This window comes from Bacillus rossius (genome assembly GCF_032445375.1).
Source record: "Bacillus rossius redtenbacheri isolate Brsri chromosome 9 unlocalized genomic scaffold, Brsri_v3 Brsri_v3_scf9_2, whole genome shotgun sequence".
In the NCBI taxonomy this organism is placed as follows: Eukaryota; Metazoa; Arthropoda; class Insecta; order Phasmatodea; family Bacillidae; genus Bacillus; species Bacillus rossius.
In genome coordinates, this window is record NW_026962013.1 from 29,674,299 (window position 1) to 29,698,008 (window position 23,710).

Consider the following 23,710-nt stretch of genomic DNA (forward strand, 5'->3'; position numbering starts at 1 on the left):
AAATATTACAGCAATTATTTTTACAAAAAAAAATATAAATCATAAGGTGAATCATCTGTGTTTTCGTTTGTAAATCCAGGCGAGTTGTAGCACGACAGACCACTGCAATTCTCACACATTGCAGTACACTGCAAATTTGATTTGCGGCACCGACAGTAATTTCCACATCCCAGTTTACACGAGCAGGACACTAGAAATAACAGATCGTTGGGTGCGAAAGGTTTTGAGCTGATGGTTGGTTTCAAGGTTTTTTTGAGACATCCATTCTTTTTGGCCACTTCAATTTCCCATCCCCATTCAGTGGGCGAAAGTCTGTTCCCTAACCATGTTTGAACTTGTAAGTATACCCTAAGGAGATGTTCACGACAGGCTTCTGACGTTGGAGGAAGTTTCGCCAAGTCAAAATTTGATCTCAAGGCCGACTTTTTGGTTAACGTCGAAAACCTGTAGTATCTGGCTTCATTCAAGTGCGAGTATTTACTCAACCCATACAGTCCAAGAACAAATTTTTCCCCATCTACCAGTATTTCGGTTTTAGTAGAAAAATGTGCTATGAAAGTTCTAGCCAGTTTCTCAGCTTCCGGTGACTTCAACATTTCGGTAGCTTTATTTTTGCCTACACCAAAGAAACATGAGGTTGTATCACAACCAGTCAATGCATGAGTAAACAAAAGAAGTTTCCTGGTGTGTTTGAACTTTTCTGTCAAAGTTGCTATGTCATAAAAAACTGTCACAGGGTTTTCACCTCCCTTATGTTTGCAGAAATACATTTTTCGCTTTTCTGGGGCAAGAGCAGTTAAAAGTACTGCCAGGTCTGTATCAGAGCCACATACAACTACTTCAGCAAACGTGCTTAGTTTTTTTATAGCTAAATTTAATATATCTATATCAGCATCTCCTTCGCTTATAAATGTTTCAAGTCCTTTGTTTTTTAGTTCAGATGCAAGTGAAGTTATCATTCTTGTCTTGTTCTTTTTATTACTCAAAAATTCTTCTTTTCCTGTAACACACTTTGTGTTGTCATCAAAAGTTATATCACATGAAGATTTTTTCGCGTATCTCCGGTTTTGTTCTTCTTGTTTCGTTGTGGAATCTTCCGGGTATCCATCAAAAACAACTGTTGTATTTTCTCCGTATTTTGTCAGGACATATGTACAGTAACTTTGCATTATGTCTCCATATGTACAGTTTTTTGGCCAAAGAATGCAGTGAAGAAGAAAACCTCCATCCAAGACAATTGCTGCATCACTTAGATTTAAATCATTTACAATACCCTCCTCAAAATGTTTCATCAGTTTTGACTTGGCCCCCTTTCGTAGAGAAACTGCATCAAAAAGGGATGGTGGACGAGGCGCCAATTCATACTCAAGATATGATTTTAATTTTGTTGGGCTGTCACAAACACATAAGATGCGGTTAAATAGCTGTTGTGAATTCACAATTACCTGCTTTGACCGAACATTAACCGATTTTTGCATCGCCTGCGTTTTTACCATGTTTTTCCTATGAAGCTTGAGCTCCTGAAAGTTTTTCCCTTTCATATTTTCCATTGCTGCAACACCTTTTTCGTAAGCTTGGTCACAGTCTACAGAGTCGTCTGATACCAATCCAGATGATAACGATACCAGTTCTCCAGAAAATTTTGAGAATGGGTTATGTTCTTGAAGCCATGAAGTAAACTTTTCGACATCTGCCAGGTCTCTCGTTTTTCTTGACTCCCGGAGCTCAACATGTTGTTCACTGTATGATATGGAAGTCCCCAAAAATTCCTCAACAGCTTCGTGTACTTTAAGATAGAAAGGTGCTCCAAGAATCCATTTTGACAGAGTGCTGTCTGTTATACCTCTACCATGAGTCAAGCCTCCAACAGCTTTCATGGGACGCATGAGGCACTGTTCAATACACATGTCGGACCATGTTCCAGACCAAAACTTGCCACTTCGCCGTATTGTGAACATTCCATTATTTACGAACAAATCGAGTTCCTTCTCAGATAGCTTCGTATGAAGTTTTATCATTTCCTGCACATAGAGATGAGCAGACTTCGCATACGGCAAGTGTCCAGCAGCATGGAAATATGGAAGCATTTCGATTGTTGTATTTAAGTGTAAATCCCAATTTCCAGACCTCTCTGCAAAAATGAACTGTAGAATGAGGTCAATGCAGTTCAAGAGATTCACCCACAGCTTGGCAGTTCTGCTGGTTGACTGTATGTTTTTCAAGGAATCGTTTAATTTTTGTAAAGTACATGTGACGTCAGGTTTTCTCAACATTTCTTCGGGCTCTGTTTCCTGAAGAAGTAACTGTTTGGAAATGTTCTCCAAATGAATAATGGCATTTTGAAAATCGTCGAAGCTGTTCCTCATTACATTTATGATCGCAGAGGCCGTAAGAGTGTAAGCTCTGATGCATCTTGAATATGCACGTCCATTCAACATGTGATTAACTGTTGTTTGACCATATACAGCAGCCCACAAACTTTCTAACCCACTTCCTTCCATTATTCGACCTATTGAGCCCATAAACGACATTAACAAATGAAAACCACCCAACCTCAAAACAATCTTCGATATGTCACTTGATCCTTCTGCAGAAGACACTATTTCAAAAGCTTTCAAAAAAAGTGGCTGATCAAATGTAACTATGCATGTCTGGTTGCATTTCTTGCACTGTTCTGCTGCAAAACACAGTGCTGTGAAAATCGTAGATGGATTACTGGGATTTAAATTTATGAATGGTACACCCATTATATATGAGGATTCACAATCGTCCATGTGACTTGTTATTGTGTTCATAAAACCATTCCATCCTTGCTGAACCTTTGTTCCAGCAAGCCACATCCAATTTAGAGGAAACAAAATGTTTGATGGCTCATTTATAAGACTTCTAGCTGATTTAAGTTCGTTGAAATCCTTAAGTATGATAGCTTTGAAACCACACCGACTGTTTCTTTTCGGGTAGGAACATAAACGGATACATTCTTTGTTGAATTTTCCAGATGTTATTCTTTCAACCTGGATATGTGTTTCAACACTTGCACTAGGTGTAATACACTGAATTCCTCCCATTGCATGAAATGTGTTTAGGCCATCAAGTGTACGGATATTTATATCAGCATTGTCAAACACATACTGTATGAATGCTTCTTCATTTACTTGAGGGGAACCAGCATTTATAAGAGAATTCATGTAAATAGATGCTTCATGATACGACACACATACACCCATAGATGACAATAAGTCAATTAGATGTTTAGATCCGTACAGTCTATGAAGTGTTAATGCTAGGCTAGTTTGTATTGGAGATAAGAATGATCTTGGTCGTACAGTTGATATTACTGCATGATTAATTACAGCACACTTTCGACTCACTGCTTTTGAATCCACAGTGTTTTTCTTTTTCGTTACTCTTTGCATGAAAACTTTCAAACTATCTGGAACCAAGTTTTCTCCACCTGATCGAATTTCATTAACATTTGGGTATGTTTGTGAGTCATACATCATCTTCTGTATATCTTCTTTAATTATATCTGCAGCAGCTAATACTATCCTCAGTCGCTCTGTTGCTGGGTCACTTTCCCTATCGCGGTACCACTCATCCATAATTTTGTTAACTGTCTCAGACAAACAAAAAACATTTTTTCGTCCTGGTGTACATGACACAACTAACCTTTCCTTAAAATGTTGCCGTAGAAGATATGTTATATGTTTATCTGAGTACGTTTCTTCTTGGCCAGAAATTTTTTTCAGAATGTCTTTTATCTCGCTTATTGTGTATTGACATTCATCACTGTTCTCGATATGCTCACACAGCATTGCAAATGAATCTCCAAATTTACATTTCGGTCTTCCAACAGGTCCCTTAGGTGATATAATTTTAGAAAAATTTGTGTGACAGTTTCTGTGATAGCGTGCTTCTGGTGAAACAAGGTCGTTTACACTTAGCAGTCTGGCTCTGACTCTCTCACTCCACTCATCATTTCGTTCATCACATTTCCTTAAAAAAGTTTTCTTTTATTTCTAATGTTGTTATTTGGTGAATTCCTACCCTACGCTCCAAAGGAACTTTCAAATCAACAATGGCCGTCTTGCCACAAATAAAGCAGTTACTTTTGAAATCAAACTTTTCTTCTGAACTTCTCAAATAGCATGAAGATGTCGGCAGCTGTACGTCACTGGATTGTGTCAATGCAATAGCAGCTTCGATACTTGTTGGTCTTGTGTAGTTTTGCCTGCATACACTGTGAACCCTAACATTAGTTTTCCCTTCCAACTTTTCATGCAGATTGTCTTTCCGGGATAAACTTGCATCAATAATCGTCTGTATACCTTTCGTCACAATTACAGTTCCTCCTTCAAGCTCCTTGCCACAAAAAATACACAGTGAATTAATTGTGTCCATTTTTAACGTCAATATGAGCCGATCAAAAAGCCAATTTGTTTTATCTGAAATCAAAGTTATAGCATTAATATTGTTTTTGTAAGTAATACTACGAGTACTAACAAAGTTAGCTAAGAATGTGTTCTGATTGGAACATTTTATTATCAAAATTATGGTTCTGATTATTTGGCATTACGTAAACCAATTGCCTTCACACTTAAATATATAATTTTTCTATCTGCATTTTGCTAATTTAAATGAAAATGACCAAGTGCTACAAATACCATCATTAACTAAATCAACATACCTATTTATTAACGTCGTAATAGTAATGCAATTATATATGTTAAGATTTATTAATGCTAAAGGGACTAACTAGCAAGGCACATATTATTAACAGTTATTTAAAGAAATACTTTGGGTATTATTCCATTACAGCAAATTGCTTGGGATAAATTAAGAGACGCATGCAAACACAGGCCCAGAGAACCAATCAAGAATTGGTTGTTTTTCTGCGAAATTTTATGTGCATTTTCATGTGTACTTAGTTAACTATGACAACTTTTCTTAAAAGGAACTTCTCAGCGTGTCACTGTTTGTGTGCGTAAAACACTAGTTTTCTGTGACATATGGTTTGGCTGCAGTGGTGTAAGTCGATAGAGAGAAGTTGCGTTATTATAATTAATGTAATGAAAAGATTCACATAATTAAATATGTTAACCAGTTACTCACATAAAACATGCTTCTTCAAAAGCAATTAGCAAGATGTTTCCGCTGGCACTGACATAATACAGTATACGGTTTCCACACGCTAAAGAAATCACGACCAAAGCACATTTTACGTCTTGCAACTCCGGCAGTTTCATGGTAACTGACGTTAATGGCGACTGTTTCTATTGTTGCGCATCGTCCGCGTGGAGTCGAGATTGACGCACTCGACACTAATCCGTGTCGCTTAAAATGTGAGTCACTGGTCCAAAGGCTATAAATAGGGTATCGTTTTAAAGAATTTATAATGCGCTAAAACGTTTACTAGGCCAATATTAGTGAATGTTTGTTTACGTAAAAACTACAGGATAAAAACCATTCATGTGGCAAGCTAAAATCGACTATTTGACACCTATTTATTAGAATTACGGCAAACACAGTAGCTTTAGCGTAATTTTTGCCGGAATACGTTTTGTGCAGTATACTATAAGGAACAAAACAAAAAAACATTCATCAATTTATGACTCTTATGTACGAAGATATCGGCGTATAACCAATACACGGCAAATCCGAACTTTGAGGGGGTGTAGGGGGGGAAGCACAGGGGGTAGGGGCGGGGACTTTTGGGGAAAAACACCTCTAGTAGTGTTCTAACAACTGTCCAAAATTCAGCTTTTATCTAATTTTTTCCGACTATCGTTATTTTTTTCCCTTTATTGACTGGGCCTTAAAGCAAATCGCAGCACAAGCTGTACTGACTAAATCTATCGACAAGATTTTAAATATCTTTATGTGACTTCAAATTAGTGGGAAAAAAAACCACAACACTGTTCAATATAGGCAGTAAAACTGATATACTTCAGTAAAATTTGACACCAAATCAATGTATTATTTTTTTTTCAAAACCACCTAATGAAAAATAATTATTTTGGTGAACGTGATATTCTGCTTTGTCATAAAGTATTATGAATGTTTCTGCAAGTACTAGTTAGAAAAAAAACTCCCAAAACCTAAACACTTTGATTTAAATTTTAGCTGAGATACTTCACATGCTGAACATCTTCATGGCTCATGAAAGGGGTAGTTTGAAAATTACACAAGCACATTATCATTATTTCATTCAAGGAAATCAAGAGTCATTATTTTTGTTTAGTCACACCTTCGGCTCGAAGCTTCATGATAGTTTCAGGTAAAAAAGTGACCCTCTAGTTGCGTTAAAATGATACGTTCTTATGCGGAAGGCTAGAGAAAATTCAAGTAGCAGACAAGAATTTTAATCATATAATCGCAATTAAAACCGATAAGTAAACTAAAAAACGATTAATTATATATCATACTTTGTAAGTAAATAAGAATTTAATACCATAAAAAAGTTTGCTCTTTTATTTGCTGCCGGCTTTAAACTTTTACTACACGTTTGAGGTGTTATAGTATACTAATTTAAATTTCAAACGATCATAAATAGGCGTATTTATTTTTTAAGCTGGATCTTTTTCAAATATGCAAATCTCTTATCTACTAAAATAAGCTAAAAAATTAACCGTTCAAAAATTATATGGCATTTTTAATGAAGGGTATAGGAAAACCATTACTCCGGTCTTATATTTTCGGGAAGGGGCGCGCAGATTAGGTTAATTAAAATTATGTACCTGTAGCCTAGGAAGATAATCATCCAGGGTAATGAAAATAAGACTAGGAAAATTCTAACGTGGAATATACACTACAACCGATTATGTGCTCGTGTTTCAATACGGAAGTCTACAGGCAGAAAACTCTTTCACCGCTCATTATACATTAAGGATACGGAAAATATTGTATTAGAACTGCTCTATGACTTATGATGAACCTATGAACCTGTGTAAGCTATCTAAGCCTTTTTATTTACCATAAAAAACGATCAGTCAATGGGTGGGTTGGGTGTGAATTTCATAGTAAGCCTACATAATTAAGCTTGGAGCCATATTTTCGTTAGGAATATGTCCCAGTTAACAATATCTCAAAACGTATTTCTATAACAGATTTAATTTATCATTTTATAAAAAAAAGTGTCGGAAATCAGATATTAACGTGTTTTAGCCTTGGTAAAGTATAAACAACTCAAATTTCGGTCACATTTTTGCAATTGGTTATTTATTCATCTTCCCATTACTACTAATTAAAGTGCTTTCCTGTAAAATTATTCCAATTGCTCTCTTGCATTGGTTTTTTGAACAAAAATGTTCTCCAAATACTCTGTAAACTTTATTTTCGAGATGTAAAAGGTCTGACAGATGATAATAAGTATGAACACTTGTGTGAATATTTACGGCTATTATATAACGATTATTAAATATCAGTTGAGAAAATTGGACACGAAAAAATAAATGGAAGAACGCTATCGTGATAATTTTACAGGAAAATATCACAAATAATAGCAATGCCAAGCAAATGAAAAAAAAAAATCCCTTTCAGCATTGCGTACAGGCGTATGTAGATTTGAAGAAGAACCTATTTCTTCTGGAGATATTTTGGAAACTTCTATAACATTCTGGAACATTTTATGAACTTAACGTACATAAAATATTTATGTTCTCCAATATTACAAAATGATCGATTAATATTTTTCTGATTTTCCATGCAGAAAAAATATTTTGATTATTTTTAACTCAATGCATCCCACATTTAATAGCTTAGAACGAATTACATATTATGCTAACTAAGGTAATTCATTAAACTTTTACCTTCAAAAGCTATTTTTCAATCTTTGCACTAATAACGTGGTCGTATAAAAATTTGCTTTTTACCAAGGTTTAAGGTAATAATATAGTTAAAAATAAATATGAACGGATTTGATACTAAGAAAAATTTTAAATTTTAATTCATGTTTTAAAGGTTATAATTTGTTTCATCAATAATTTTTTCAGCTAAAATTTTTGGAGAAAGTTTAGGATTTATACAATAAATTATAACGGATTTGATAGTATACTTTCAATCATTGTTATTTCTACCACTTGCAGTAGTGGTTGGTGAGATAAAACTTAATTTTAACAGAAGTTTTATACAATATTTAGAAGGTTAAACAAAAATAAGAATATATTTGATAACGTACATGGTAGTGAAATTTTATATATTTTCTTATTCCAACCCCTATATTTTTCTTACCCCTTGCAATAATTGTTTGCACAACCAAAAATTGTTTCAGACAAAAGTTTTAGATAAAAATTATAAGATTTACAAATAATTTGAACGGATTTAATGGCGTGCTTCCTAAGGGAGTTATGAATATATTATCATATTTTAACCCCTTTTTGTCATCCTTTGTAGGGTTTCCAAACAATATAAACGAATTTGATAGTGTGCCTACTACTAAAGGAGTTATGAATTTTTTTGTCCTCAAAACCTTGTTTTTTCCACCCCTTACAGTTATGGTTGGTCGTATCAAAAATTTATTTAGACAAAAGTTTTTTTGTATTACCCCTACGAGTTATACAACACGTAAAATAATACTGTATTATATTAATTGGGCTATCCTTACGTAACTGTTACGGTATGTTAAAAGTCGTGTAACTGTTTTGTAATTATTATCACTTATGCGACTTTGCAGCATTTATATCACACTTAGCAAATATCTGTTGAAAATATTTGTGACAGAACAACAAATGCGAGAGAGTAATGGTGTTAAATTTAAATAAATTGCCCTTAACTATTAATAATAACGTAAAAATTAAAAAAAAACATGGCGTGAGACCCCACCTAATGAGTTAAATGTAAATATAAATGGGTACGTGGCCGCTACGCGCGTTAGAAGTGAAAATTCACATATAAGAGGGTGAGAAAAATTTAGGGTACTCCAATATTTGAAACACGCGAAATCATGCGTTGAAAATAGACCTTTATTTACTACCGGTCCATGTCTTTAATGGAATCTAATAATGAGTTTATGGGTTTATGACAGCTAAAATATGATACATAACCCTACTGGAAATTTCTACACAAATTGTCACAATTCTAATGCCAACACCGGATCCAACCTCAGAGGTGAGAGTTTACATTTGCGAAAGCATGCAAAAGTATGTAAACGTTTACAAAAGTATTTTAATTTATATGAAAGCACGTGTTGCTGCCATCTGTAACCGACTGTAAAGATGCTTCAATACAAAACTTTTTGACGTGATAATGTCTTATAAATCGATGAACGCCGGCTGCACGCACGAAAAATTGTCACATTCCGCCTGAGCCGAGCGTGCAAGAACCGACCAACCACCGTGCGAGAAAATCTTCTATAATATCAAACAGATTAAGGCGAGCTTCTAACTAATTGTTCGTAATTATATTAAAACAAATTATTTAAATTAAATTTGCAAAAATTGTAAATAATATTTGAATATTAAACGTATGCAATTTTTCATCAATGTTTTCTTATGACGTTATCACGTAAAATTATCGTCCGTAAACCGACCTTACAGACAAAACCCCCCCCCCCCCCCCAAATATTTTTTTAACCACGCACCATCTAGCAGTATTCGTTTCTTACGTTACATACGTTACACAAGTTTACTCCGTTACCCACTCACTTCCGTTACTCTGTGGATCTGATATTACTCTACCGGCTGCAAAATGTTCCACTTCAAACATCGTCTTCAGAGCGACTCTAGAGCCTAACATGATCCTATGCGCCGCATTTCTGATCCATAGGTATCTGTGCCCCTGGAGATCTCGTGATCGATCAGCGGGAAATGTTTGGCTTTTTACATGCTTTATATTAGCTTCACCTGTATGTTTGTCTGTCCGTCTGTAACTCTGTCTGTCCGTCTGTAACTCTTTCGACTAAGAGTGAGTGACTCATCACTGTAAAATGTCCCATCCATTTCATTACGTTCGTTAGCCGAGCGGTCTAAGGCGCGCGACTTCTGTGACGTCAGCTTTCGGATTCAGCGATCGTGTGTATATACCGCTTATATTTTTCTGTTAACCTCTGTGAATTTTGTATATACCAGCAAAGTTTAACTTGTATTTAATAATAATGTATTTTTAGGCAAAAGAGCACTGTGTGCTGGCGTGTCTTGTAAACCATTGTCAAATAACTGTGAAGTGTAAAAATGTATAATAAAAATCTTTTGAATTGAATTGAAAATTGATCGTGGGTTCTACTCCCGGTACTCCCGGCCACGCCGAAAAAAAAATGTTTTTTTTTTTTTTTTTTTTTTTTTTTTCCCGGTAAATTCTAATATTATATCCATACATCTAACTGCAAATGATTCGTAGAGACTTTACCATTTCTTTGTGACGTTGCAACTCCAAATAGTTATCTCAGATGGTAATAGGTAGTGTCGGTAACTCATTTCCCTATGATAATTATACATTAATATAGTTTAAAAAACTAAAAAAACATGCTTTTAAATAATATCAAACTAAAAAGTTAAAAATAAATATAGTTTAAAAAACTAAAAAACATGCTTTTAAAGAATATCAAACTAAAAAGTTAAAAATAAATATAGTTTAAAAAACTAAAAAACATGCTTTTAGAGATTATCAAACTAAAAAGTAAAAAATAATTTTAAAATTAAATTTATGACAATAGTATATAAGCAATACTAGTATAAATGAGAAAAAAGCATGGGGCGCTTAATATTCAAAAAATATGGCACAAAGCGCCTCAAGCTTTATTCTCATTTATACTAGTATTGCTTATATACTATTGTCATAAATTAAATTTTAAAATTATTTTTTACTTTTTAGTTTGATAATCTTTAAAAGCATGTTTCTTTAGTTTTTTAAACTATATTTATTACATGCTTTATATTAGCTTCACCTGTATGTTTGTCTGTCCGTCTGTAACTCTTTCGACTAAGAGTGAGTGACTCATCACTGTAAAATGTCCCACCCATTTCATTACGTTCGTTAGCCGAGCGGTCTAAGGCGCGCGACTTCTGTGACGTCAGCTTTCGGAATCAGCGATCGTGAGTTCTACTCCCGGCCACGCCGAAAAAAAAATGTTTTTTTCCCCCCGGTAAATTCTAATATTATATCCATACATCTAACTGCAAATGATTCGTAGAGACTTTACCATTTCTTTGTGACGTTGCAACTCCAAATAGTTATCTCAGATGGTAATAGGTAGTGTCGGTAACTCATTTCCCTATGATAATTATACATAAATATAGTTTAAAAAACTAAAAAAAACATGCTTTTAAAGAATATCAAACTAAAAAGTTAAAAATAAATATAGTTTAAAAAACTAAAAAACATGCTTTTAAAGAATATCAAACTAAAAAGTTAAAAATAAATATAGTTTAAAAAACTAAAGAAACATGCTTTTAAAGATTATCAAACTAAAAAGTAAAAAATAATTTTAAAATTAAATTTATGACAATAGTATATAAGCAATACTAGTATGTATGAGAAAAAAGCATGGGGCGCTTAATATTAAAAAAATATGGCACAAAGCGCCTCAAGCTTTTTTCTCATACATACTAGTATTGCTTATATACTATTGTCATAAATTTAATTTTAAAATTATTTTTTACTTTTTAGTTTGATAATCTTTAAAAGCATGTTTCTTTAGATTTTTAAACTATATTTATTTTTATTACGTGTGCAGATTGCGCCAGGCGGTGGTTGTAGGAGCGAAGAAACTCTATCACGGCGTGCAACTCTCTCTCTCTCTCTCTCTCTCTCTCTCTCTCTCTCTCTCTCTCTCTCTCTCTCTCTCTCTCTCTCCTGGCGCGCTACGCAGACGTGTTTACGCGCGACTAATTTTAGCCGTCGTCCCATGTAAATAAGAGCTGCTTCGCTCCTACGATTTTTGAAAGAAGAAGAAAAAATAACACATCTGAATTCTGCGTCACGCTGTCCTTTTACGCGCGGACTCGCCGATGTTCAAGAACCGGTTCCTGGACGATCCACGGCCCCGCGGATCGCGAGACGAGCGTATCCAGTTTCGAAGCGTTTTAAATCACATTCCCCGGTGACTAACATTTTCAAACGTGTTCCTAGTCATGTTCGGAAAGTAAGCGAGATTATATATATTTTTTTTTCTTGGGGCTCTATATCCTCGTACACAGCAAGGTAACACAGGCACAGTATCAAATCCGTTCAGAGGCTTTGTAAACTCTGTCTGAAACAATTTTGGATACGGCCAACCATTATTGCAAAATCGGGAGGGAGGGTGGGTGAAATTGGGGTTGGAGGACAAAAAAAAAGGTCCGAAACAATTATGTAAGAACACCATCAAAGCCAATCTATGTTGTAAACATTTCAAATACTATTAAAAACTTGTCTCGAAGAATTTATATACGACAAACCGTTACCGTAAAGAATGTGCCACAATAAGGAAACAGAATAACGTCTCACCCTAAACACATGCCCCTTCTCCGTGGGTGGAAATAAACCAGTACATCGTTTGCAGGGTGAATATAGCTATGCCATAGAAGACACACACCACAAGTAAGCACTCCCATAATTGTAGTGGGGCTTCCACAGAGCTTTAATACAATCTAGCCCATGGTCACTATCCCTGGGACGAGTTCGAATTACGAAACGTAACTTTCGTTCTTGAGTAATGAGTGTGATTCATTAATAATTAGTAGAAGCAACAAATTATTAGAGTCGGAAACACGAAATATTTGGGGGATGGGATTGCCTGAAGTGTTGCGGGAAACAACGGGAAATCTAAAACCAGGCTGGCCGGGGCGGTATTCGATCTCGGGTAACCGGGAATGACAGTCCAGGGTCTTACCACTGCCACTGCACCACTCGGTTCCACGACCAGTAGCCACTCTTTGACGATACGCTTCACATCTCGGCAACAGGGAGTCAAATAGGTGTGCGCAACACCGCAAAAATCAAGGTTTACTTAAAAAGAAATACCCATGGCTTAAAAAAAAGAAGATTAGAGCAATTCTTTCAGTACTCGCCAATTGATGCGTGTCATCTAAACCTCGGTACAGAGCAAATTCACGTGATATTCACATAATACGAAACTCTGACTCGAAATTTAACGTGCAATTCTTTGAAATAATTACGAGCGTGATAATTGTGTTTTCAACTACACTTCTTGACGCGAATCACACGTACTTTCCGCACCCGCTGCTAGAATTTGCTGCCGGAGCAGCTTCATCGACTATCGAATTATCCGATTTGCAGAGCGAAAGTTTAAACTATATAATGGAACGTCTCCGACAAAAGCGAAAAAAAAAGACTCGAAGAAATACTAAAACCTGTAATTTAACCAGATTTAAGACAAATATTTTGTTAAAATAATGCCCATCATTTCAATTTCACTGAACAGTTAATACCCTTAAAGTTTCCCCTTGGCTTAGTGAATTTTGATTCGTGCCAACAGCCACATATGGCAGCACCGTGGTTACAAATTTCCGTTCCACGCGACTTCCGTTCCATTCACGAATTTACTCCTACAAAATGCATTGTACCTACCGAGAACTAAGATGTTACACACGGAAATTTTTTTTTTTCCACAGTGACAAATGATGGGACAGTCTTATTTCCCCCATTCCCCCTGCGAGACCAATATTGGCCCATTCCCAAATCGCATGTGATATATATTTCTTAATGTTTTTATATTTAGCTAGCTATATAGATAAGTGTATTTTTCATTTCGGTATCGCAGACGGAGGGGGGCGGCGCGGTCGTGTCACCCGGCAGAGAGGGGACCCATGCGTCTTGCCCGCCCACACGATCAACACACCAGGTCTTCTCCGAGAGCTCGTCGTATGGCAGACCGGCACCACGGCCTCATACCTCGACCTCCTTGGGCCGTGAATCCATCGAGGTGTCAATTAGCCCGACGCCCGCGGACCAAGGCAGCGGGGGCTGCTCACTTCCGCGGGCGAAAAGGAGAAAGTGAAAAAGGGAACGTACAAGAATAAATTGGTTGTCTGTAAAGTCGGTTTACGGACGATAGTTTAACGTGACAACGTCATAAACAAAACATTGATGAAATGATTGCATACTTTTATGAATAAAATCGAATAATTTTTTATTGAATTATTACTATTTTGTATGGATACAAAGAAGGAGTGAAATGAAATCTACAATTTAATTGATAAATTTACTTTTATTTGCACTCATTAATTCAAACATGTTTATTTCTTTAACGAAGAGATTATTTTAACTATAACTTTCGTACATGTTTGCTATTTAACTTCTTCCAATCTGTGTTATTCTGTTAAGGATAGGACGATGATAGGAAAAGTAGGAAACGAATGGGAGTGTTTCAAGTTTAATGTGCCTCGAAAAAGTCAAATCGATGGTTGTTCCAATCGAGTGGAAGAGAGATAGATGCGACGCAAGCGTACAATGATCGTAACGGGATACAGCGTGAGGGGACAATGTGCGTAACGGGACACTTTTTCGTTCGTGCAGCCGGCGTTCATCGATTTATTAGACGTCACGTCAAAAAAAATAATAGAAACATCTGCGACACTCCCTCCGGGGATAACCGGAGCTCTATAACTGCACTCGCGTCGTCCAGAAAACGCGCGCGTTCAAGACGACTATTATCCTTTATCCGTGCGGCGAAATAGAGGAAAATAGTAATTAAATAAATTCGCCGAAGGTCGGGAGTGTTTCCTAGCGGGTGCCTAACATTCCACCGTTGCTCGCTCTTACATGTTATTTTTTTTGTAAATGTAACTAAAATATTCATGCAAAGTTACGTACACTTGTAAATTTGTAAATTTACATGACTAAAAAAAAACTGTATCAAAACAAGTAATATTGGGTTCGGATTCTTTTACCCGGGCATTTGTGCTGTGTTTGTGTGTTTTTCCAGTTACCTCCCAAGGTTAAAGTTATTTGTAAACCGTTCCCTGAATAATTTTCCAGTATTAACTGCGCTCATTAGTAAGCATAATAAAACCAAAACAAAGTCCGGTTATTTATTATTCGATTGTCTTTTCTGTTGTTAAAAAAAATTACGCTTGAATGAAACATCGATTAAAATATAAAATGATGCGCCAATTTTCGCAAGAATTGCTCAGTATTACCTCATTTATGCAAAAATAACCATAGTAACGTGTTGTACAATGTTGAAATTTCTTTCTTGTAGTATTACAAACCATTTCTTGGCAACTAGTTTACAAAGGAATTCATCGTAAAAGTACTTAAAAGTATACTTTTTTTGTGTTGGGCCTAAATGCGAGTCTCCGCTCGAGTGAGGGGAAAAAAATTAACAATCGTTTTGATGGAATCACTGAGAATATTAGAGCACATATGGTGACAAAATATTTTTCTCACGCAAGTAAAAACTAGTATTTATAAACTATTGATTCATTGTACTCCAATGATTTTGTAACGTGATAGAAACACCCAAAATTTGTCATCTTTTTGAGTATACTGGAAAATAACTATATAAGGTAAATCAGGCCATAAAAGTGTTTTATTCCCGCCACAATTTCACTTAATATTTTTTAATGCGTTTTATTGTCATTATTATTATTTAAGAGCATCTTTTTCTATCAATTTCTCACCATAGCTTTATCGATTTATCATTTTTCGACTCAAATTTACTCAACATGAGTTTAATAACTAACATTCACTAGCAGTAAAAATATTTAGCAAATATCTAGTGTGAATATATGTGACCCAAAAACAAATTCAAATGAGGTATTTTAATTAATTTAAAGAATAATCCCTAAATTAACAGAAATGCATAAAGATGAAATCACCAACTAGTCGTGTGAAACCTAGACTTAAGCCGGAATTAAAATTGCCCGTCGTCTCCATCCGTGCGACATATGTCCGCCAATCACGCAATCTGCAGCCAATCAAATGGCCCAAAAGTTTCCATTCGTAAGTACGTTAAACGTTTGGTGACCTCACACTTTTGTACGTTGAGACTGAAGAAATTTACATACAGCTGGTGGCGCCAGTCAATTGTTGTAAAAATACGTGCCTATGGATTTTGTTTTTGTTCATTCAACTGTTTAGTGTTAACCAACTGCATCGCGGCTGTTAAAACACACGTTCAAACAATTCAATCATGACTCTGAATATTTATGAGGATTTCCTAATGCGCTACGTGCGGAAACATGACATAAAAAAATATAATCGAGGTAAATCTCCGAGAGAGAAAGAAGCATGGGTTTTTGGCTGCACCGATTTGGGAAAATGTTTTGAAAGACGGACAAAATCTTGAGAATCGCTTGGATAGCTACGTGGCACTGACATAAGTAAGTGTGCCGAACGGATGGATGACGGTCGAAAGCGATGGGCCATTGTAATTACAGCTTTAGTCCAAACCGATTCAAGAAGTGACGCATAGGTTTCGGTTTTTAACATCGAAGACAAAATGTATTTCTGGGACTCCAGTGGAGAGCCAACAACATAATTAATTCTGTAAAAGATGAGTTACTTTTGTATATTTAATACCAGAAACTTATGAAGAGGAGTTGTATTGGGAACAACTATCAAAATTGCAATAACTGAAAAATCAATTTTATCTTGAAATCATTTGGAAAACCTCACTGAGCATCAAAATGTTTCTACTTTTGGGGCATTCAGTCAACGCTAGCAATTCTTTTATTTTCAGCTCACCCTGGAATTTAAAGCAAGAATTTAAAGTCACACGACCTTTTTAAATTATACCGTGAATTCTGCCAATCACTGGGTAGCCCAATGTAACAACGTGGGAAAAGTTGAGATGGATCCAACTCTTTTACGTCCTTCTCGCGTAAGCTATGTTTTGTCTCGTTTGTCTAGGGGAATGACAATAATTTTTCTTTAATATCACGCAAGCTTTTATACTCCTGCTAGCTGAACTTCCTGACTCACCCCCAGTTTACAGTAAATAGATTTAAGATTTTTTTGGAAATTGCGATTTATGGTTACACTGTATGTAATAAGGAACCTCAATAACGGACAAAAAAGATGAATATCCAAACACAGATCAAAGTCGATGTCAAAAGTTAAAAAGGTAGCACAGAAAATTCCGTGGAAGGAATTACTCGGAAAAATAATTACAGCACAAACGGACACAGGGGGCTGACAATGATGGGACAAAGAACATTAAATAAGGACAACAAATTACCTGGAAAACAAAGCTACAGACAGACGAACCCAACTATGATACTAAACACATAATGTGGACAACACAACGACAACACAGAGACGCACAGGCGAACACAGCGATGTTGCAACAGATATTCTGGACACCACAGACAAATACAGCACGCTTCCTAAGACAAAAAAGATAAGGTATAGGTGATTGTGAATGACGAATATATCGTTGGGATACTGGAAAAAAATTATAACTAACAGGAATTACTGTAAAAAATAATGAGACAAAAATGTACTTGCCAAAAAAAAATTATATCTGAAACATCCGTAAGAAATATTCTTTCCACTTCGTGACTTCATCTGGATTAAGCTGCTATTGAAGTGAAACGCTCTTTTAAAGCTGGCTTGGTTCAGAGCTTCACTTGAGCGGTTATAGAAAAGACATAAGACTTATAAAAACAATTAAAAGAGATTTTCTTCTTTCAAAAAATTGGCTTGAGCTGGTTTTGATACTAAACGCCTCTAGTGTGCCGGTTCAAGTGTTGCATCCAGGTTACCAGCACTAGGCTTGAAATAGCCCGAGGACACCTTGAAATAAAAAATAAAAAATACCTCACTAACTTTGCGAAACTGAGAATTTACCACTTGACGCAGTCCAAGAGTTCCACATTAAACGTTAGTTACTGCTGGTGTAGGAGGCGGAGGCGAGATTTTCGACACAGAAACTTCGTCCGGACCTTTCTCTTCGCCTTGGTTATTACAAAATATCAGATTTCAGTAATCGAACATACTCTTAACTTTTTTCTCCCCCCAATAACCCCGCGACATGTTGAGCCGCGTGGCCGGGAAGCCGCAAGGCAGCGCCGGCGGAGGGTCGACGACGACTCCGATCCAAGGAAGAAATGGAAGTTCTGAAGGACAACATCTGCTCGCAACTGCGTCGGGACGGGCTGGAGGCGGTCGGTCCAACGTCTCCGAGAGAAAATGCGGCGCTTTAAGGGGGTGCCTCACATTTCAGGTCAAGATTTTATATTTACAGTAATTACAGATAAACTTGTAGCCCTTTTCTAATGGTTTAACTTTCACGAAATGAAAAAAAATATATATACAGCGCATACTTTTTGCATAATTAGCTGCCAAAGTTACATTTTTAACGTTTTTGGGTTGTTACAGATAATGAGAATTTAATTTATTACAGAACTGAAACATTTTAGGTTTAACTGTAATGCCACTGACATTGTAATGCCACATGATATGGTTTGCATTTCTATCACGAAAACTCATTTCATGTTTCTTGGCTGTCAAAATCGTAACAAATGTGAGAATTTTGAAATGCCAGGTAAAATTAATTCATATTTCCTGAAATAATTTCAAACCATTTCTTGAAGTAGCCAGTGGCATTGCAGTTAAACCTAAATAGTTCTAGTTATGCAATAAATTAATTTCTCCTTATTTGTACAACCCCAAAACGTTAAAAATGTAACTTTGGCAGCTAATTATGCAAAACGTATGCGCTGTTTATAATTTTTCATTTCGTGAAAGTTAAACAATTGAAAAAGTCTACAAGTTTATTTGTAATTATTGTAAATATAGAATCTTGACTTGAAATGGGAGGCACCCCTTAAGATCAAAAACCAGCTCGATCCATTTCTAAAATCTTACAAGAGACGCGTAAAACGTCCCAGAGTTAACGCGTTTTTTTTATCCTTGATTAGTGTAGTTTAGATTAAATTTGAAGAAATTGAAAATTTTTTTTTAATCACGTGAAATATACTTTAGGTTTAGAGTTAAACAGTCTGTTTCATAAAAAAAAATCTTAACAAAAGTTTTAGTACTGCGCTCAGGAGATATTATTAAATTAAAACGGATTTATATTATTTTTATATCAAGAGTGTTACAGTGATTTTTTCAGGTTTTTCAAAACTTTCCCCATTTATACCCATTTGGTATGATTTCACCCATCAACGAACTCTACCGACATTTTATACTTTACGTATCAGTCTGGAAGTAATTTGCAAAAATAATTACTACAATTACCGTGTACATAAAAATATATATTTTAATTTTTGAGTGGGCTATGGCTTCAGGGTCTAAAGACCAAGAAACGAAAAAAAAAAGAAAAAAAAAAAACTAGATAGAAATTTTTCAGAAGTCGAATCATGCAGTATTTCGTTCGTTGACCGATTCTTACGATCGGGGTTGATGATGTAATAATAAGTTTTGGATGCATGCCACCGCAGACTAATTTATGTATTGAGGAAAACACGTGTTTATTTTAAACTTATTTTATTCAAATCACTTTTTTTCTATTTCACAAAAAACATACATGGTTGACCAGGATCATGATAGATTCTGATTTATAAATGTGGACCATAGAGCTTGTTTTTCATGAGTTATTAAGTTATACAAGCTGTGAAGGACCTCTTGTTTGAAAAATAAAAAAAAAGGTGATTGGTGTTCTGAAATAGCGTGACGTGGGCGGGACGTCATTGCAGGCTCGTACAGTCCCCTCCTTAAACACATGCCACTCCTCTGCTTCACAGAACGTGGACCCACATCCGATGAATCAGGAGCCTGTGTTGTTCGACCGTGCTGTCAGATACTGTAGAAGCTACCATAACTCCACAACTGACTCGTTAGATGCATCTGGTTCGCACTAGAATACACATAGATAAGCACGGTAGATTGCTATGGATATTTATATTGCCTTTCCTCGGGGTTAAAGATGAATGAAAATATGTATTAATTGAATGTCGATACATTTATTGTTCATGTAACTTATAGATAAAAATATATGTGAGCCAAACATTTTTTTTCATTACTACACAATTAATTATTATTTTTTGAATTTTCGACTACTTCGTTTTTAGTTAAAAAAAATTAACAGAAAACAGATGGCCTACAAACACAACGAAATGGTGCCCACGACGAGGCGATAAAAAAAACTCAAAATTAAAACGTTTGTCCAGCAAACATTATTTACACGCGAATTTTTACAGTTTGTACTCATAACGCTTCTCGCTGGCGAATATTGTTGTTGATGATGTCGTATACGTATGGCGCATTCTGGCCTGTCTGGCGTCGCAGGTCACGCAAGCCAATGGAATTCCATGTCCGCATCTACACGCTCCAACTGCGACAAACGCAACGTTGCTGCTCGCGACTGTCTTTGATTACTGATACGTTTGTGGGCAGTCCTTTTGGTAGTCAGTGTTCCTCAGCCATCTCCAATAGCAATCAATTTCCAGTCAGTCGTATAACTCTTTCAGTGTTGGCATTAAATTACGTACGGCCTAAGTCCTGTGGGTGGCTGTACCACCCCGTGAATCATCCTAGTACATATACCAACTCCCTAGAGACGACGTTGTCGAATGTCTGTAATGTTGACCCACATAAGCTGACCAGCTTTAACGTGTCAACACAAAAGCCGTTCGCCGTTTTAACGACCTTACGAAATTGACGGGAAATTATTCCCACCCACTTAGCAGTTCATATAAACACGCCGTGAAGACGTATTCACAACTAGAACGCGACTTTTACACCAAAGTAAACATGGCAATGATCCAGCGCGGTGATCAGGGAGCTGCTAGTCGTAAAATGTAGTCGCTACAGTCGCCCCGGTCACAGTTCCTTAGCAGCAATTTCTTCAAGGTTTCCGATCGGTGCTGAAATGTTCTCATCCAACTTGATCTCTGACTAAAAAGTTCGTTAAACTGCTGAATACGTCACGCGTGTATTACAGTCAAGCTTTAAGTTTCTTGCAAAACCAAATTAGGCTTAGTTCTCGGTTTCCAGTAACATGCTTGAATTTATTTATTTTTGTGTTATTTGCAGATATTAGCGAATAATATTTCACGTGACTAGATAAGATCTGATATTGTCTTTTTTTTGGGTACCGTACCATAATTTGCCCAAAGTGATCACGGGAAAATATTGAAAGCTGGAAATAGGTTGGTGAGATAGGGTTCGAACCCCGAGTCCTCTGAAATACGAGTCCGCAGTGTTTTACTATTTTCCATCACCTTGAGGAGCAAGTGGAGTCGTGAATAACTACAATAAAAATAAAATGGTTTGATTTAAACTCACAACGCGAGCTATACGCCGTGTGCTGAAAAAAACAAAAAACAATAGCGATGAAACAGCAAAATATCGCGTTATCGTAAACATGCTGTTACTACCCCGGGCGACCAATGATAAAAAAAACAACTATTTTTATTTAAACTTGTATTCTAATTTCATGCGCTCCAAACATACGATGCTCAATTCAAAGTTAACATCCATCGAAGAAAATCACCGCGCGTAAACACATTAAAAAATATTTCACGGATAGTTTTAAAAGCGAACTTTTAAAAAATGTACCAGTCCAATTTACTTTTGATATAAAATAAATTGACGTTCATTTCAGTAACGTCACGTCCGTGACGCGATGAAAATATAAATTTTTTTTAATAGGAATATCTGTTGCGCCCACGAATTAATTTTTTTTTCGAGCTGACGTCACAGATGAGTGTCGGACGTGATCGGCCAGGGAAATTATTTCGTTCGCGGCGAAGCCATCGCGTCGCTATTTTGATCGATGCGTCACCGAGGAATGCGAGTTGCAGGAAGGGTTGAAATGGCGCGCCGCTCCAAGGGCAGGCAGACGCTAGCGGCGGCAGCCTCGCCGACCGCGCCATCTCATATGGGAGAAAGGATTGGATTGAGCTGACTGTGCGATATCTCTCCCCGGTAAGGTTCGTGCAGGGCGAGCGCTCTGGGGGATGAAAGTGGATGGGGTCGGCCAGGCAACGTCTCGGACACACGTGGCAAAACCAGGAGAAAATGGTTTTACCGCTACCAGCGTTTCTTACATATCTCAAATGATATTTTGTTTACTGCTACCAGCGTTTATTTATCATAAAGAAGGATTTAGGTCACCTACAAATTTCGTTGATGAGTTTGCAGACTTTTGTTATCGAATACAGTAAAATTTTCACTAAAGAAATGTTAAATTTGGAGGGAAAAGGAAAAATGTTTTGGGTATATTCGACTCATTTAAGAGTAAAACTGGGAAAATTTCAAGGTCGACGTTTAAGGTCATCTATGATGGCAAATTCCAAAATGGAAGCCGTGACGTTACAATCCCAATCCTCACTCTGAACCCTGTGCCAGAATCGTTTATAATATACCACTATGTTCGAACTGAGAGAATGTCGTCATGGAAAAAAAAATGTTTGTATATCTTGTATTATATTAAATCATCGTTAAAATTAGAAGAATATATAAATATTAGTTTGAAATACCGGTACTGCAAAGTATTCTACACAATTTTATGGGTGAATCCCGCAAAATGAATAAAATGTTACCTAATAATAATTTATTTCAGCTTTGTTACATTATTTAAACTTTAAATATATAAGATATTTAGACCATACCCGTGAAAACTGTATTGGCAACTATTGCCTACTTTGCTAATACAGATTTTGTAACACATCAAAAATATTATATATACGTCTATTTAAAAAATTTAATGGAGATGTAATGATACTAGGATAAGGATGTACTGCTAACAAGCAATTTTACTCATTCACATTCAAGATTGGATTCATTAATATAATATAATACGCGAAAGTACGTAGGGTGATAAAATGCATTTTTCATATAGGCCTATATTGTCACATTTTATATTAACCTTATCACCTTTATCAACTTTAATCTTCTTTCATGAAACCTATTATCAGTGCCTTTCTCCCACTATATTTTTTTCCCCGTTGTAAATCATTTTTTCTACTATTTAAATTTTGATTTAGATTCCGGTTTCTTCATCGTTCAAGTATTTATTGTTTATTAATTACCTTATTCCGTCTCCAACTTAATTTTTTAAAATCTATTTTGACATTCATAAGGATCTCATTTTTTTTTAACTGCACAACAATCCATAAAGTGTGATCGGATACAAGTTAATATTCAAGAAAAAGGATGATTTATGGCGTAAACATATTATTTTAAAGTACATACATGAAGCTATAATTATAGTGATTGATTCGTGCATTAAAAAAATGGTCTTTAATTCTGAAAGCAAAATGATAGGGGTTGGCATGCTGCAAAGTTCCACGAAACATAAAGTATTGTGACTCTGTGTCTGGTTTTCGCCCTTCAAAGTATATGCAGGTAAGCGGTGCTCAAATCCCACAAAAACAAAATGACCATTGGTTTTTAAAACAATGGGGACAATGTTAATGGCTTTAACTTTAAATAGCACAGCTAAAATTTAGTTGTTTGAATGGCGTTAAGGCTTATAGGTCAGGTATATCTACGAATCATCGACATGGAAGTGATTTCATTCACAGATTAAAAAAAAAAAGTTTATCTTCCCACAACGCAGGTTCACCCTGAATTATGCTGACCTTCCAGTCAGTAATTGTAAATAATATATTTTACTAATCGAAATACTGTTAGGGAGCATTATTTCATATTACAACCCACACCCACAATTCACGGTTGTGTGTCGCGTCTTTACTTCACACAGAATAAAAGCTGTACTTTCACAAAAGATTCCTTTGGAAACCAGCTGACAAGAAATAGTTTGTAATACTTAAAGAATGATATAGTAAATTTTTACAGGACATGGGTATGGTTATTTTTG